General features: G+C 36.3%; 1 protein-coding gene across 4 annotated transcripts in view; it reads left to right on the forward strand.

The window, feature by feature from the left end:
• Positions 1-14,599, forward strand: part of Oatp74D (Organic anion transporting polypeptide 74D) — a 122,109-nt gene that overhangs the window by 33,740 nt on the left and 73,770 nt on the right. Inside the window, exon 1 of one of the 4 annotated variants that reach the window (XM_087411932.1) lies at positions 748-10,794. The exons of the other annotated variants lie outside the window; for them this stretch is intronic. The gene's annotated coding sequence lies outside the window, so the exon portion shown is untranslated. Of the gene's footprint in view, positions 1-747; positions 10,795-14,599 lie in introns of those variants that run through there. 4 annotated transcript variants of the gene reach the window in all.

The following is a 14,599-nucleotide window of genomic DNA, read 5'->3' on the forward strand; positions in this document are numbered from 1 at the left end:
GTGGTCAATGCTCTTCCTCGTTGATCGTGCGGAATATATATATATATATATATATATATATATATATATATATATACATGTGCGTGCGTGCTTACGCGTTCGCGCTATTGTAACATTACGAGATTATCCGCGGTCATCGTCGGTTTCGTAATTTCTGTCTGGCTGTACGCGAGCGTGAGACTGCCGCTTCGCGTTAGATTGGATCTAATTTTCCAATAGAGAGACTTGACACGCGGACTGTCGACACATACGGCTCTCTCGATCTATTCGCGAAATTCTTGATTTTCCTATTATGCATAGGTTTGTTTCATTTCTTGATTCGAACGATTCGAAAAATATATATAAAATAAGTGAGAATGTGTAAAACAAAAATTTTAATTACCGATTTAAGATTGATATTCATACTTTCTGAAATTTATTTCTTCAATTTACTATTTTACATACTCTTATTTATTTTATATACATTTTTTACGCTACATTCATTGTGATAGATAGGATAAAATATTTATCAAGTGCATCACGCGGTTTTTTTAACTTAAATTATAGGAGGGTCTTTGTTACTCGGCTTCAAAAGCTTGAGCTTGTCAACGCGAATGCAGGCTCTCTATCGATGTGGTCGAATTGACATCGGAATGACGGCGGTGGCGGCGGCGGCGGCTCGACGTTCCGGCAGAGGCGTGAAACGCATTTGCATCGATATCTGGGCCACAGTGTCTCGTTTCCCAATGAAGTTGTTGGGTCCGGCCGATCCGCCTAATGACGATTCATCGTCACAGACTGTTTGGTTCAACGCACTTGCACTCCGATACTCGGTCGCGCAAATAACGCAAACGATAGCAGCGATGTTCGTTTGCGTACGCGGGCTCAGACTTTATGATATCTTTGGTAATGAAGAAATATTTCGTGACGATCAAACTTTATTCGAGACGTGAAGCGCGTTCACTTATTGTACCTATTGTGCTATCGTTCATTCGCATGAATTTTTCAATATTCTGCGATATTTACAAATCTTAAGATAATATTATAATAAATGATAGATTGTCTTTTTTTTAGAAATACGAACGTTAGATTTGTAACAAATTTTTTTCTCTGCATGTTTCAAGAATAATGATATCTAATGGAATCCGTAGACATATCGATGATTATCAAGAATTTCCATATCAATTAATCTCTGTTTAATTGATGTGGAAATTCTATGTCTTGAAATTTAATTAACATAAATGCATTTATTAACATATTTTATTTACTTTCAAAATTTATACATATCGCTCAGTACTTGATGTACTTGATAAGATTATGCAAAGTGAATTGCATAATTACATAAATTATCATAATTACAGCAATTCGAAGTTTTGAAGATCTGTATGAATGATTTACGAGATTATGTCCGAAAGAGATTTTTTTTGCGATCCGAGTTGTATAAATTATATTTACAAGGGTAAGGAAGGAAAGGGTGATCGCACACTGGAAATGGCAAATGTCTGAATTCGTTTGAATTCCTCTGCATTCGATGACGTAAGCGTGCCGAATTGCGCATTGCGTTCTGCTGCTGTGACTATCGTAGATAAGAATCTGAGCCATATTATCGCGGCTGACCATTCATTTAGAGTTGCAGCACGACCAACAATAATAATCGCTGCGCGAAGTAGGAGGTCTTGTTTGTCTGGCTACCTAAATATTCCTCCTTACAAACACATTCTCGAAAATTACATTTTTATTGCTTATAAATGTTTTAAGCGTTTTACAATATCACGTCCTCGCATGAAATTGAAAATAATTTGATGGAATAAAATTTGAAAAAAGATTAGTTGACGTATGAATGATATGTATGAATATTTATATTAATATGTATGAATATATAAAATGATAGAAGTAAGTGTTCATACATTTTGGTAATTATATTGTAAAGTATTTTCTTTGGAGATAATGTTGACACGATTTCTCAACTCGTATGTTGTATTCAATACTTTGCGATCGTAAAAGCCAGTAATATATGCTGTGGACAGAGTCGTTGCCCAAGCTACTTTAAATTATTACGTTAGCATCTGCAACAATGCAACACTGTTGTCGCGCACTCGTTCGATCGACCAACGCCAATGTACGATGCTATTTGACTAGATCTACGATGTCGTTCTGGCGATAAACAAATTAATTACTTGTAATATCACACTTTTAACCAGTTTAAATCATGCGCATACCAGTTATATTTATTGGCATATCGACATGCATGGTACATTAACTTATCGATAGCACGTATACCATTAAAATTTTTATTTTAATGGTATACGTGCTATCGATAAGTTAATATACCATGCATTTTTTGTAGACTATAAATTAACTTGAAGCTCATTAATGAAAACATTCCTAAAATATCGCTTAATAATTTTTGAAATATCTTATGGAATATCTTCTGCAGGTATGTAATGGTAAAGTTAATTTTTTACATGCTTAATAATTTGTATTGTTTTTAAAGTAGGAAAAATTAATAATAGTTTTTGGCAGCATCAACGATGTCATTGACAAATCAATCGGCACGGCCACATTTTTTGCCAACGTCGCTTTGCTCGATCGATCGACCTTTTGTGCGCGCAATTTACATTTTCCGATCGCATAAATTTCATGAAACTTTTTGCCGCGTGATTGTAGCGTGCGTTCCGTTTGTGGAACGACTCGCGACAGACAGAGAGGCAGAGAAAAAAAATTCGTCCCGTCGGCGAATGCAATGAAGGCAAATGGACGACGGGATGAGGAAAACGATGCTGTAGCCAGCAGTATGTGGGCCAGACAATAATAATTGTTCGGCGTTTCCTGGTATATTATACCGCATGTAATTGATAGAAAGAAGCCGCCGCTAATTCCGACTTTATTATCGTGCTATCTTTAGCGTAAACTCTGCGCACTTACTTATTGGATATATATTTTCGTACGAGAACATCCTCCCCCTCGGAAGTTTTCGCGTTAATTCGCGTTTTAATTCGTAATTGAAGCCACCCATTTGTTGAAACGAAGCAGGATATTGTTTCAATTTTACGAAACTGCAAATTAAGTTATATTCTAATATAAACAGAACAATATTATTGAGAACACTCTGACATAGTAATTTATTTTATATCTCTAAGTCTTTATTTTTCAAATTTTTATAGCGAGTATGTGCATGTGCATGTTGGCAAAGTTATTTTTTTTACGAGAGAGAGAGAGAGAGAGAGAGAGAGAGAGAAAGAGAGAGAAATTATAAATTTAAAAAAAGGAATTTTTAATGGGAGATGTAATACGAATTGATAACTTCAACAGTTTGCGAGTTTTTGCACACGTGCAAAGAATAAAAAATAAAATAGTATATTATAAATATTAAATATGAACAATTAATGATAGAAATGCTATAGTAAACAACAAATTAAATAAGAAAGTATTTAGATATACGTATGAAATTATTTGTTTAATAAAATGACAATATTATTAAGAAAATAACATTTCTTTACACGCTTTTTAAATCTTTTTTAAAGTTAAATATTAAAGATTATTGAAATTGAATTTTATTTTAATTACAAAAATTATACAGATTATAAGTCTTCTAAATATAGATTAAATATAGAAATAAATATTTAATAAATAATTATGAATTGTCATTAATGTCAAATCATTATTTCGTTATCTGTTGATCATTATTTCGTTGATTATCTCGCTGAAAAAAATGTTTCGTTGACACAATTAACTTATTGTTAGTATCCTTCGGTGCCAAGGATTCTTCTCGGCACTCGATCTGCATCTCGATTCGCTAAGTAGCATCGCTCAATTGCTTATTAGTATTGAGTATTTCTATTGATTAAATCGTGATATATACCGGTCGCGGCGATCTCGATCTTTACTAGCGGGATCAAACTGCTGCAAGGATTACACCGCCGATGAAGATAATTTCGTTATCCTTTCACTTACGGTAGAACACGGTCGTCCTCACTACAATCTCGCGTATCGATTCCTACTCCAAGGTCGCGATGTCTCAACGAAGGTCAATCTGCATGTATTTGTCGGGGAAATCTAATGAGGTCCTTTCATTTATGTTAATTTTGCTGGCTCACATTCGTGATAACGACAAGCCGCGCGGTGGCCAACCGCGAATAAACGGATGTCCGTGGATTACCTATGCGACGGTATTGCATTTGCCACGCGTAATTTTAATTACGTCACGTGCACGCGTGATTTGTGGTGATGCGTGACGTTAACGATAACTTATGCCGAAGAGCTAAGAGATAAAACCGCGCAACGATGCATATTTTCTTGTAAGGACAAGTTAATTGTACCTTTCATTTTCTCATAGAGGATAACAAGTTTTTCTTAACCTTTTAATCGATGTGAATGAAATATTGAATGATAGAGAGATATCGATAGAATTTTATTTTTATCTCCTATATATTGTAAATTGTCGTATTCTATAAATTATTATATTATGTAGATACCTGTATATCACATATTCAGTATGATAATTTATAATTTTCTAAAAGCATGTTTTATCACAAACGTTACCTATTTATTTTCTTCTTTTTTACTTTTTTTTGCAATTTTACAAAAAAAAAAAAAAATTAAAATAAACATATAAACTTTTCCGATTTTTATGTCGATATAACATTCGCTAGTAAAATGGTAGCAACTATTCTTTTCCATGATACATCAAAATTCATGACAACTCGCGGCCAATATCATCGAATTCGGATGATTTAGGTCTGCACGTAAAACTTTGTCTGTTCTAATCCATCATGTGCCGTTGTTCGGTCAATAGAAGATCCTGTCGACAATGTTCGTATAACGGTATCCAACAGCCGCGACGGGTCGACTCCTCGCACGTCGCAATCGCGTCGCGACGCCCGGTACTCGTATTCGCGTGTGAGTACCCCGCGTATTCAATCGGCGCTTGTACGTGACAAGGCGCGTTACGTTGGCGTATTGATGTAGCCGGCGTTACATGCGTCGTATGGTTCCTGTATGTACGTATCTCAACGCGCGCTGAATACTAATCGCTGAGCGAAACGACTCGATATGCGCGGATTATGTACACGAATTTCTTCCTACGTTGAGTATCGATCGAATGCCCGGGTGTTGGTTTCCTGATGATGCTCGAGGAATTTATGAGCTTGATCTCTGCGAAAGTTTCTCGTAATGCCTTCATGAACTTGGCAAAAAAAAAAAACTCGATGTTAAAATTTTGTTATAATATGAAATATAAAGGAGATACTGAGAATTGCATTAAGAAATATGCTATGGGAAAAGAATAACAAGTATTTGCGCTCAGATGTACATTTTTTGTATTTTGAAATATGTTTTTTTTTTATCGAACTACTTCTTTTTATCAAAAATGATTCATTTTTGATTGTATAATCGAAATACATTATTGATAATAAAATTTAAATACAACCTTTGAATGGATAATTTAGATAATGGAAAATAAAAAAATTTTTTGTGGCGAAGTTTGAATATGTATAACATAATTTTGTTGATATGTAGCTGAACCTTTATAATCCGATGCATCCTTGAATTTGGGCGTATCCATTCTCATAGCGAAGTTCCTGTGAAGTTAGGCCTGACTTCCACTCCACTTAAATGTCCAATCGTCGACGACTTTTTTTTAAATATCTGGTTTTTTAGGGACCGCGCTGAAGATAAAGGGCTGACCAGAGACGTAGAACCATCTACCTTTATTCACAAAGTTAATTACTGTTCAATCTTCACGATGAAGCTTCTATAATTAGTTATAGCTATAACATAAATTGCATTTAAATATATTATCGAAAAGTACATAATCTGCAATGAGTATTAGAGTAAATTTTAAATTTAACATTTGCTTTAACGTCCACAAATGAATATTAGAACACATTTGATTTTCGGAATGTGTAAAACTACGTTTTATACAAACATAACGTAGATTAATTATTACTTGTATTTGATAATATGTAAAAAAACTCTTTTCATAATGAATTTTTAAAAATTTATGAATACACATGTTTTAAAATATGAAAGTTACATTTGATTTTATTCATATATGCTTTATTTGCCCGTTGCAGGTCAAAGTATTAATATATTAATCTCTAACATAATGATAATACACACACACACACACACACACACACACACACACACACACATACACACACACACACACACACACACACACATATATATATTGAATGTCTTTATTTTTAAGATTTACTTAATATTTATTTAATATTATAATAAAATCATCAGTCGAATTTCTTTACTACAAATAGGAAATCTGTTTGTCGAATAAATCTTTCTTTAGATTGACTGTCTTTGTGGTCAGCCGAGAAATACCGCAAAGACAATATCAGTCATTATTATTATGTGATTGAATTAAGAATGAAAACGAAATTGAATTCTATGTTGCGCTATCGGAAGCAATTCGATCGTTTGTAGGAAGTCATTTCGCTTCCTTATACTTTCTAAGAAGGCTCGTTGAGTTATTATTATACTTTCATTTATCTTTCTTACTGCCCCTATTTCTTTACGCGATAATCATCTTGAAGCTTATTAAGGGAATATCCATGCAATAAAAATTAATAATTATTAAAATAAAGTATAATGACCATTTGATGAATTATTTTACAAATGTATTAAACATATTTTAAAGATTACTATAATTATTAATAAATAAATATATTTAAAATTAAATTTTTTTATGCTTCTTAATATATAAATTCTGTATAAGATTATATGACTATATAATTATTTATTGCATATAATAAGGTCCTTATTACATGCAAGAATTATGTAACATATAATCTTATTACTTTAATAAGAATAATATTAACCTTCTGCATGAAGCCCTTTTATTACGAGTAGTTGTGTTCATCTAACAAAAGAACGACTCGCTAATTTCTTCGCTACACGCAAATCTTTGTCAACCGTATGGCGAGCCACGCATCAAAGTCCAAACAGGATACGAAGGATTGAGCCTCGTTAGAAGCTCGTCCCCAATCGCCAAATCGGAGCTGGCGATTTCGGCGTCCCATGATACTCATTCTATTTTTGTTCGACGATTCGGTCTTTCACTGCTCGATGCTTAGAATTTCTAAATTTAATGTCCAAAAACCAGCAATGTTATAATACGAATAAATACCAAATAAATATATTTGGGGAGAGAACAAGTTAAAAATTTGAAACTCGCAATTTAAAAATGTAGCAAACACAATTGTAGAAATACTATTTTTCTAGCTTTGCATATAATGAAATAATATATTGGTGATTAGAACTGCCAACGAAAGTTTTGTCAATTTTTTTCGCTAAGATGACAATCGTTCAGTTTACAATTGATTTCCTTCAAATTAGATGATATTGTTTAGAGGTGACATCTTGACGAATTGATTGCAATCTTTTCTATACGTTGGGATCTTTTCTTATGAGATTCCATTTTCACGATAGTTGAAGGAAGGGCAAGGGTGTTCAGGGAGAACAAGAACGACGATCAAAGAAATGAGGAAAAGAGGGTGGGACTGACGGTTGTGTGGCATGGCAGTCTGGCCAGTCGATTACGGTGCCGAAACGAGTGCTGGAGCGTCTCTCCAACCAGTTTTGGACAGTGTCTTCACTTGTAGCTATAAAGAGAAGGACGGAGTACCCTGGTAGAATCGCGAAGGAAGTATGCCGACCACGCGATGGAGAAAGCGAGAACTAAGGAGAACGGCCGCGATTGAAGAAGAGGTTTAGAAGAGGGAAGTGCAAGGATGGAGAGTGGAAAGAGCGATAAAGGAAGCATGACTATCTATGAAGAAAAGAAGAGGAAAGGGAGATGAAGTGGGAAGCGAAGGATGGATCGAGATAGCGAAATGCCTGAAGATGAAGAGAGAGTAAAGCGAAGAACAAAGAAGAAAAGACCTCAGAGAAAAATGCGAGATACGGAATAGAAAGGAAATAGTAAAGTATGTTAAAGAAGACAATAGAGAGAGGGAAGAGATAGATAGAAGAATTGAAATGCGAAGATATTGTATTAAGAGATAGCAGAAAGTATTTGATTCTGAGTCTTTGATCATAATTAAAGACATAGTATTCAATAGATAGGAGACAGAAATATGAGAAATAAGAGAAAATGTAAAGGTAAAAAAAGATCCATCTAAAGCAAAAAGACAAATGAACATTTAGAAACACAAGAAAAGATGAAGAAGTAAATGAATGACAGCAGAGACGAGGGAAAAAAATATTATAAACAATGTTTAATTAAAAATAAATGCAATTGAAATCATGGCGTGTCTTCTATCTTTTTATTATGGTTTATAAAGTGAAGATATGGAAGTTGATCTAAGAAGGAAACGCAACTGATTGAGGTAGGAAACTCAACTGGTGACCAAGATAGAGATGGGAAGGGAAGAAATGGAGGAAACCAAAGGGACTACCTTGACGCTGCTAGAGAGGAAGGAGAACGTCGTACCGAGGAAGACTAACATCACCAAGAAGAAGAGGAATAAGAAGAAGATGAAGAAGAAGAAGAAGAAGAGCCGATGGAGGCGGTCGCCGCGAGTTTGAGTTTCGGTTTCGTTCGTTTCGCGCCTGCTCCGCGCGAACGGGAGCCGAGAGTGAACCTGTTCAGCGACGAGGTAGACGAAGAGAGATTGAATCGGAGTGAGAACGACGGAGATCGACGACACGACCCAACCGCGAGTGCGTCAACGACAAAGACAGACAGATTCTCTCATAAGAGCGGAACGGAACGAGATGGAAGGAGAGAGAGAATGAGAGAGAGAGAGAGAGAGAGAGAGAGAGAGAGAGAGAGAGAGAGCAAGAAAGAAGAAATGATTCGCACGAGGGAGAAAGGGAGATCGACCGGGGGGACGTGATAGTACACGCGTGAGGGAGATAGAGCCAGACAGGGAGAGTGAGAGAGGCATAATAAAGAGAGAAAGAGGAGGGCAGACCTGAGGCACTCTGCTCCCAATAACGACTCTCGCCCTCGGTCAGTCGCGCGCGAACTGCGGAGTCGCGAACATCTCTCCGTTTCTTTAGCTCCGCCAAGGAAGATTACGCGTTTACTTCAATTTGGCAATCGCGTATCTTAGCTAAACTGGTATGCGATATATAGGAAGAAAAAAGAAAAAGTGAAGGTACCACGACGAGAAAATTCACTCAGTCTCAAGAAGGTACCTTTAATGATCGAAGTGGAGCAAGAAACCGAGTCTATGAAATTTTTCGTCATCTAATGTGAACAAGAATCGAGGAAAGACAGTGAAAACAGTGGTAGTCCATAAGATCTAGGAAAATCAGCTCTTGTGCAGCTCGAAAAGTTGGTCTTTTCCATTCAATTGGTTTTTACGCAAAGTTGTCACAGGAAATTGACGAATTGACATGTGCGAGAAGCTATCAAAAGTGGAATGCTGTAGGATAATTATTATTTGCCGGGGAATTGCTTAGGAGAAAATTGTTCATGTCAACCAGCAGGAATGCTGATATACCGTGAATACGGTGTGATTTGAAGCGAAAACGACAACGAACTTTGAATAGTCTCTATTGATCGGCTTCGGGAAAAGTGATGAGTTGTCGCCTTTCCTTTTCGGCGTGGGAGATAACGTGCTAGGTTCTCTAGAAATCATGACTTTCACGCCAGTATATCAGAGATCAGCACGATCGGTCAAGTAGCTGCAAAGTAGTAAACATCTCAAATACATCCATACAGGCCATCATTTGCGAAACTTGTTTATTATTACCACTTGGGCTTGATAACTTTCTGAAAAGATTCAGCGTCGTCATTTACTTTTGATAACACCTCTGTTCGTTATAATCCACCAGCTTTGTAATCATCAATTTAATTGGTCCCTCAAGAAACTCGTAGTGCGCTTTGATAACGTCACGAAAATCGCTCGATCCAGCTTCGCCAGACATCAGCATCGATTCCCCGACTGGAAAGAGCGATTCCGAAGAGCCGAAGAGCCCCGATAATCCCACCATGATGCGCCAAGTGCCGTGCACTCCGAGATAAGACGATCTGTGCGAAACGGAGAGGCTGGCATCGGCGTGGCGGCGACGACGACGACGGCGACGGCAACGGCAACGGCAACGACGGCGGTAGCGGAGGAAGCGACGGGTGGCGAGGAGAAGACGGAGGATCGATGGATCTGTAATGCGTGCAAAGTACGATCGGCGTGCACGACGACACGAATACCCAGATACCGCAGATCGGGTCGCGGGCGACAGTGGAGGCGGAGGGGAGGTCGATGAGGACCGGACCGGAGAGGCGGAATAGGGACGAATGAGTACTTTTCGAGGCTATCTCTCGGGGGGGGAGAATACATTGGGGCGAATTGTCAGCGATATCATCGACGAAGACGTAATCTTATTGAGCGCGGAGTACCCTGTACAACTGGTGATCGAGTGAGAGAGGAACAGAAAGGACGCGGCAAGCTGATAGAGCTGACGATAGAGCTGGCTTCTCTATACTACTGCTCGAGTATACTATAAAAGCAAGAAGGACTGACGACGAAGAGGAAACGAGCAGGACGAGTAGTCGCGTAGCGTGTCGTGTATATGCGTGTCGTCGCTGGAACGCCGAGGAAGCAGCGACGCGCCAGCAATACGGTGACGGAGGACGCGGAGCTATTGCTATTTTGGAGCCCGCCAAATATCTCGCCACACTGGTGGCTGCTGGCTCAGACTGGCTCGAGGCTGCGCTGCGCGTTCTCTTGCGCCTCTTCTTCCCGTCCTGCTTTTCTTTCTGCCCGGTCGATTCCCCTTCGCGGACTGGCGGCCGATTTTGCGCCGATGACGCATGGCACCGACCAAAAGCGCCGCGACGTGTGACAGGTAGGAGCTGCAATTCCTTCTTTTTCTCTCTTGTTTCCTTCCGACCCTGGTCGCGTGTGACCGTGAGTGCAATGGCTCGTGAGATTCGAGTATATAGGGGTTGCAAAGCGCGTTCGGGGATGCGCTTTTCGAAGGGCGATCAAGACTTGACCGTGAGAAACGCATTGTGCACTTGACTTACGTCCGGGATCGGCTTGACATCGCTTGTAATATAACTCTTTATGTTTGCTTCGTACAATTTGGAGTCACTGTAATACGTAATCTGATGTCTGCGAAATAAATTTTTTTTTTATTTTCATTGCATGAATAATTTCAATTAAAAATAATTTTGCAGTGTCATTGTTTTGAAGAAACGATCTCCGATCTGCGTTGCTCCAATGCTATACGTTCGGAGTTCGCCTACAAATATCGAGATTATTTTTACACGTGTCTCGCATACTGCGTCACTGGTATTTTTCGATGTTATGTTTTCTGGTACATACTCTACCTCGTGCATTAAATATTGCTAGTAACGAAGAGCGCAGTTGCATTAGAAATTATTATTTGTAACAATTAGATAACGAAGAATCGCGAATTCAAAGTTGAAAATATCTTCATCGAGTATATTATCGATATCTATCTTCACGGCTGCGTCATTCTGTCACAATAACACATTGAAACACAACATTTTTATTAATTGTGACTACCTTCGACAATAACCTTAATGGATCAACGTCACGCAGTGTGAATAATTTAGCATTCTAACTTTATATTTTTAGAAAATTATTGATTGAAAGAACCTCGAAGAAATCGAATTAAATTATTACAAAATTCACTTTAATAAATTAAAATAAATTCAAAATTATACATATCATGTGATAAATATCAAACGATAAATATAAAATTATTAAAAAAATTACTTGCAAAGTTTATAATAAATATTGATGTATGTATGAATATTAATTTGTCTTTTAATTTGTTAACTTAATTAGATTTATCGCGACTGATAAAAAATGCTTCACAATTTTTGATATCGTATAAAGCAAGATATTTTTATCAATAAGCGAGGAGATATAATGTATTCGAGTGTTATCATGCATTCCCATTGCACTGCTCGATGAAGTGGCGTTTTGCAGCAGGTTTTATCCCGTCGGCCTCATCGAAGACAGCCCGCAGAAATTCGTGTTTTTTCTCTCGCATAGCGAATGGCGCATGGACCGGACGTCGTTTGCCGATCACGTCTGCCACCCAGGCTGAATTATACGCGAAGGGATAAAATTCGAGACTGCGCGACGCGACGCGACGCGACGCGATGCGACGCGACGCGACACAACGCGGCGCGATCGCTCGAGGGACCTTCGAAAATCCTCGGAAACGTGAGCTGCTGCATTGACGAGCGCCGATTAGCGAATAGAGTTATGTGTGCGTTCGTGTGCCTCGTGCCTGATCGATTGGACAAATACGAAAAGTGAAGAGAAAGCCCCTCTTCTCTCTTTTACACGAGATATCTTACTATTTGCGGAGATCTCGGTGAGGGAGGTCGCTTCGACGAATTTATGATCGAAATAGATGAGCGAGATAATGGCTTCAACGACGTAACGTAAGCACTTGTAAGAATATCATAAAATTTATTCCTATGATATTTTTTTTTTAATTTTCTTATAATATATTACATATATAAATATAAATATTTTTATCTTATCATAAAGAGCGTTTATTACTTGATAAAAACTGTATTATTTGGTAAAAAATGTTGACTTGAAATGTGCGGATTTGATAATAAATATTACGAAACATTTCTTAATCATGAGTATAATATCGATAGTCGTATTGACTCGTTTGTGTTTTGATAGTTAATAACATTAACTTATTTTAAATCTTTATAGTATAAAGATGTGAAAATTCGATAATATCTAATTAATATTAAAATTATACCTGCATTTATACGCAAATCAACATTTGCGTTAACATGAGAGCTACATCGATACCGTTAGGCGTAGTTTCTTCGTGTAAACGTAAAAACCGAAATAGCTTGATGAATATTCATTTGGCTAGCAGACAAGTTGTAAATAAGTTTTGAAAAGTGTATGGGTTAGGACCGGCACTTAAAATTTAAAAGGTTATCGTAAGTTTTCTAATATTTTACATATTCACGATTAACTTAGGGAGGGAAGACTTGATAAATCTCATAGAAGTGTAACACATTTAGAATGTGATATAGTTGAAAAAAGGAAAGTGATAAAAATACTCAAAACTTGAAATATTATAATACAAAATGTATGTGTAAATCTAGTAAAGAAATATAAAATAATATGATAAGATTAAGTGTATATATTAAAATTTAAAGATCCTACAGAAGTTTCGAAGAAATTTGAAAATATCATAACACAGTTGTAACATCTGGATTGCTATTTACAATTCTGTCGCGATATTTCTGCAAACTAATATATTTGTCACTAAAAAAAAAAGATAATGACAATCCTAATAAAAATTATTACAAGTTTATTATTTAAATTTTAATTAACCATTGTGATTTGTATAGTCATGTGCATTTCAATCATCAGCGAGAATTTCGCAATTTCCTTTCATTCTTGCTCGTAGTCAATTAACGTCTAAATAATTTTATTTTTTTTATTATTTATACCTTCCATCCTTTGTTCTGTTCTCGATTTTGATTTATATAAAAATATTTTTTTGAACAGTCATGTTATTTGTTATTTTTTTTTAAACAACGATTACACTTTATATATAAAAAGTCACGCAATTATTTAAAATATCTTTTACATTATGACTTTTATGATTATAATGCTGCCGGCAATGTATTCTCAATATTATGTAATATATGTACATATAACTCGCGTTTATATATATATTGGTTGGGATTGTCAATTTTATTTTAAGAAACGTCGTGACTTTTTTTTCCATCACGTTTGTGGCGCGTCTTTGAAGATACTTCGGTGTGTGCCTCTATTGTGCTCTAGAATATCGTTGGAGTGTTAACCTTGGCCTCCCTCGCCATTTTTATCGTATCCATGCGGCCTGCAAAACGCCGTGCTCTACGTACGTGCTTCTAGGCTTATCTTACTTGTAATACCATGCTTGAGCAACGTGTTAGAGCCCAGGCGTTAGCTGAGTAAATATTAGTTATAGAAACGAACGTATATTAACTACATTATGAGAGCTAGCGGATCAATACACTCGTGAAAACGTGTTGCTAATTACGTTTCTACATCTCGCGATAAAATACGGTTCTAAAACTTACATTCAATAACTAATTGAATCTAATATTCAATAAATATTTAAGTTTGAAAATTACAAAACGATATCGTTATACCTCGCGATAATTTTATGCTGTCGATTAATATTATAACTCAGCATATTTTTAATATTTGCAATTTTTTTAAATTTGTGCCTCTAATTTTTGTCAATTGAATAGTTAATCGGTATAAAAAATAATTAACTAATTTAAACAAAATATTGATTACTCGTTATATTCGGCATTATGTAAATTTGTAATATTTTACAGTTTTATCTTGTTTAATCAATGACATGTTTTCTTTTACCATTGAAGTTCATCGTCGTTTTGATTACTCCATTATCTCGTTATTTTGATAGCGGTGCGAATTCTATGAAAAAAATAGCATGACTACACATTTTTGCTTTTATGTAATTTTATAAATACTCTTATGAAATCAGTTATTTCAGATATCAGAGGTCGTCTGCGTTTAAAATCATTTGCATTTGGAAGCAATCTTTAAATAACTCAAATTTTGACATCTAATTATGTCTGCACTAAATTATCGAGTACATTTTCATACGTATAAGA

Source organism: Acromyrmex echinatior, chromosome 12, assembly GCF_024713525.1.
Source record: "Acromyrmex echinatior isolate Ae372 chromosome 12, ASM2471352v2, whole genome shotgun sequence".
Classification (NCBI taxonomy): domain Eukaryota; kingdom Metazoa; phylum Arthropoda; class Insecta; order Hymenoptera; family Formicidae; genus Acromyrmex; species Acromyrmex echinatior.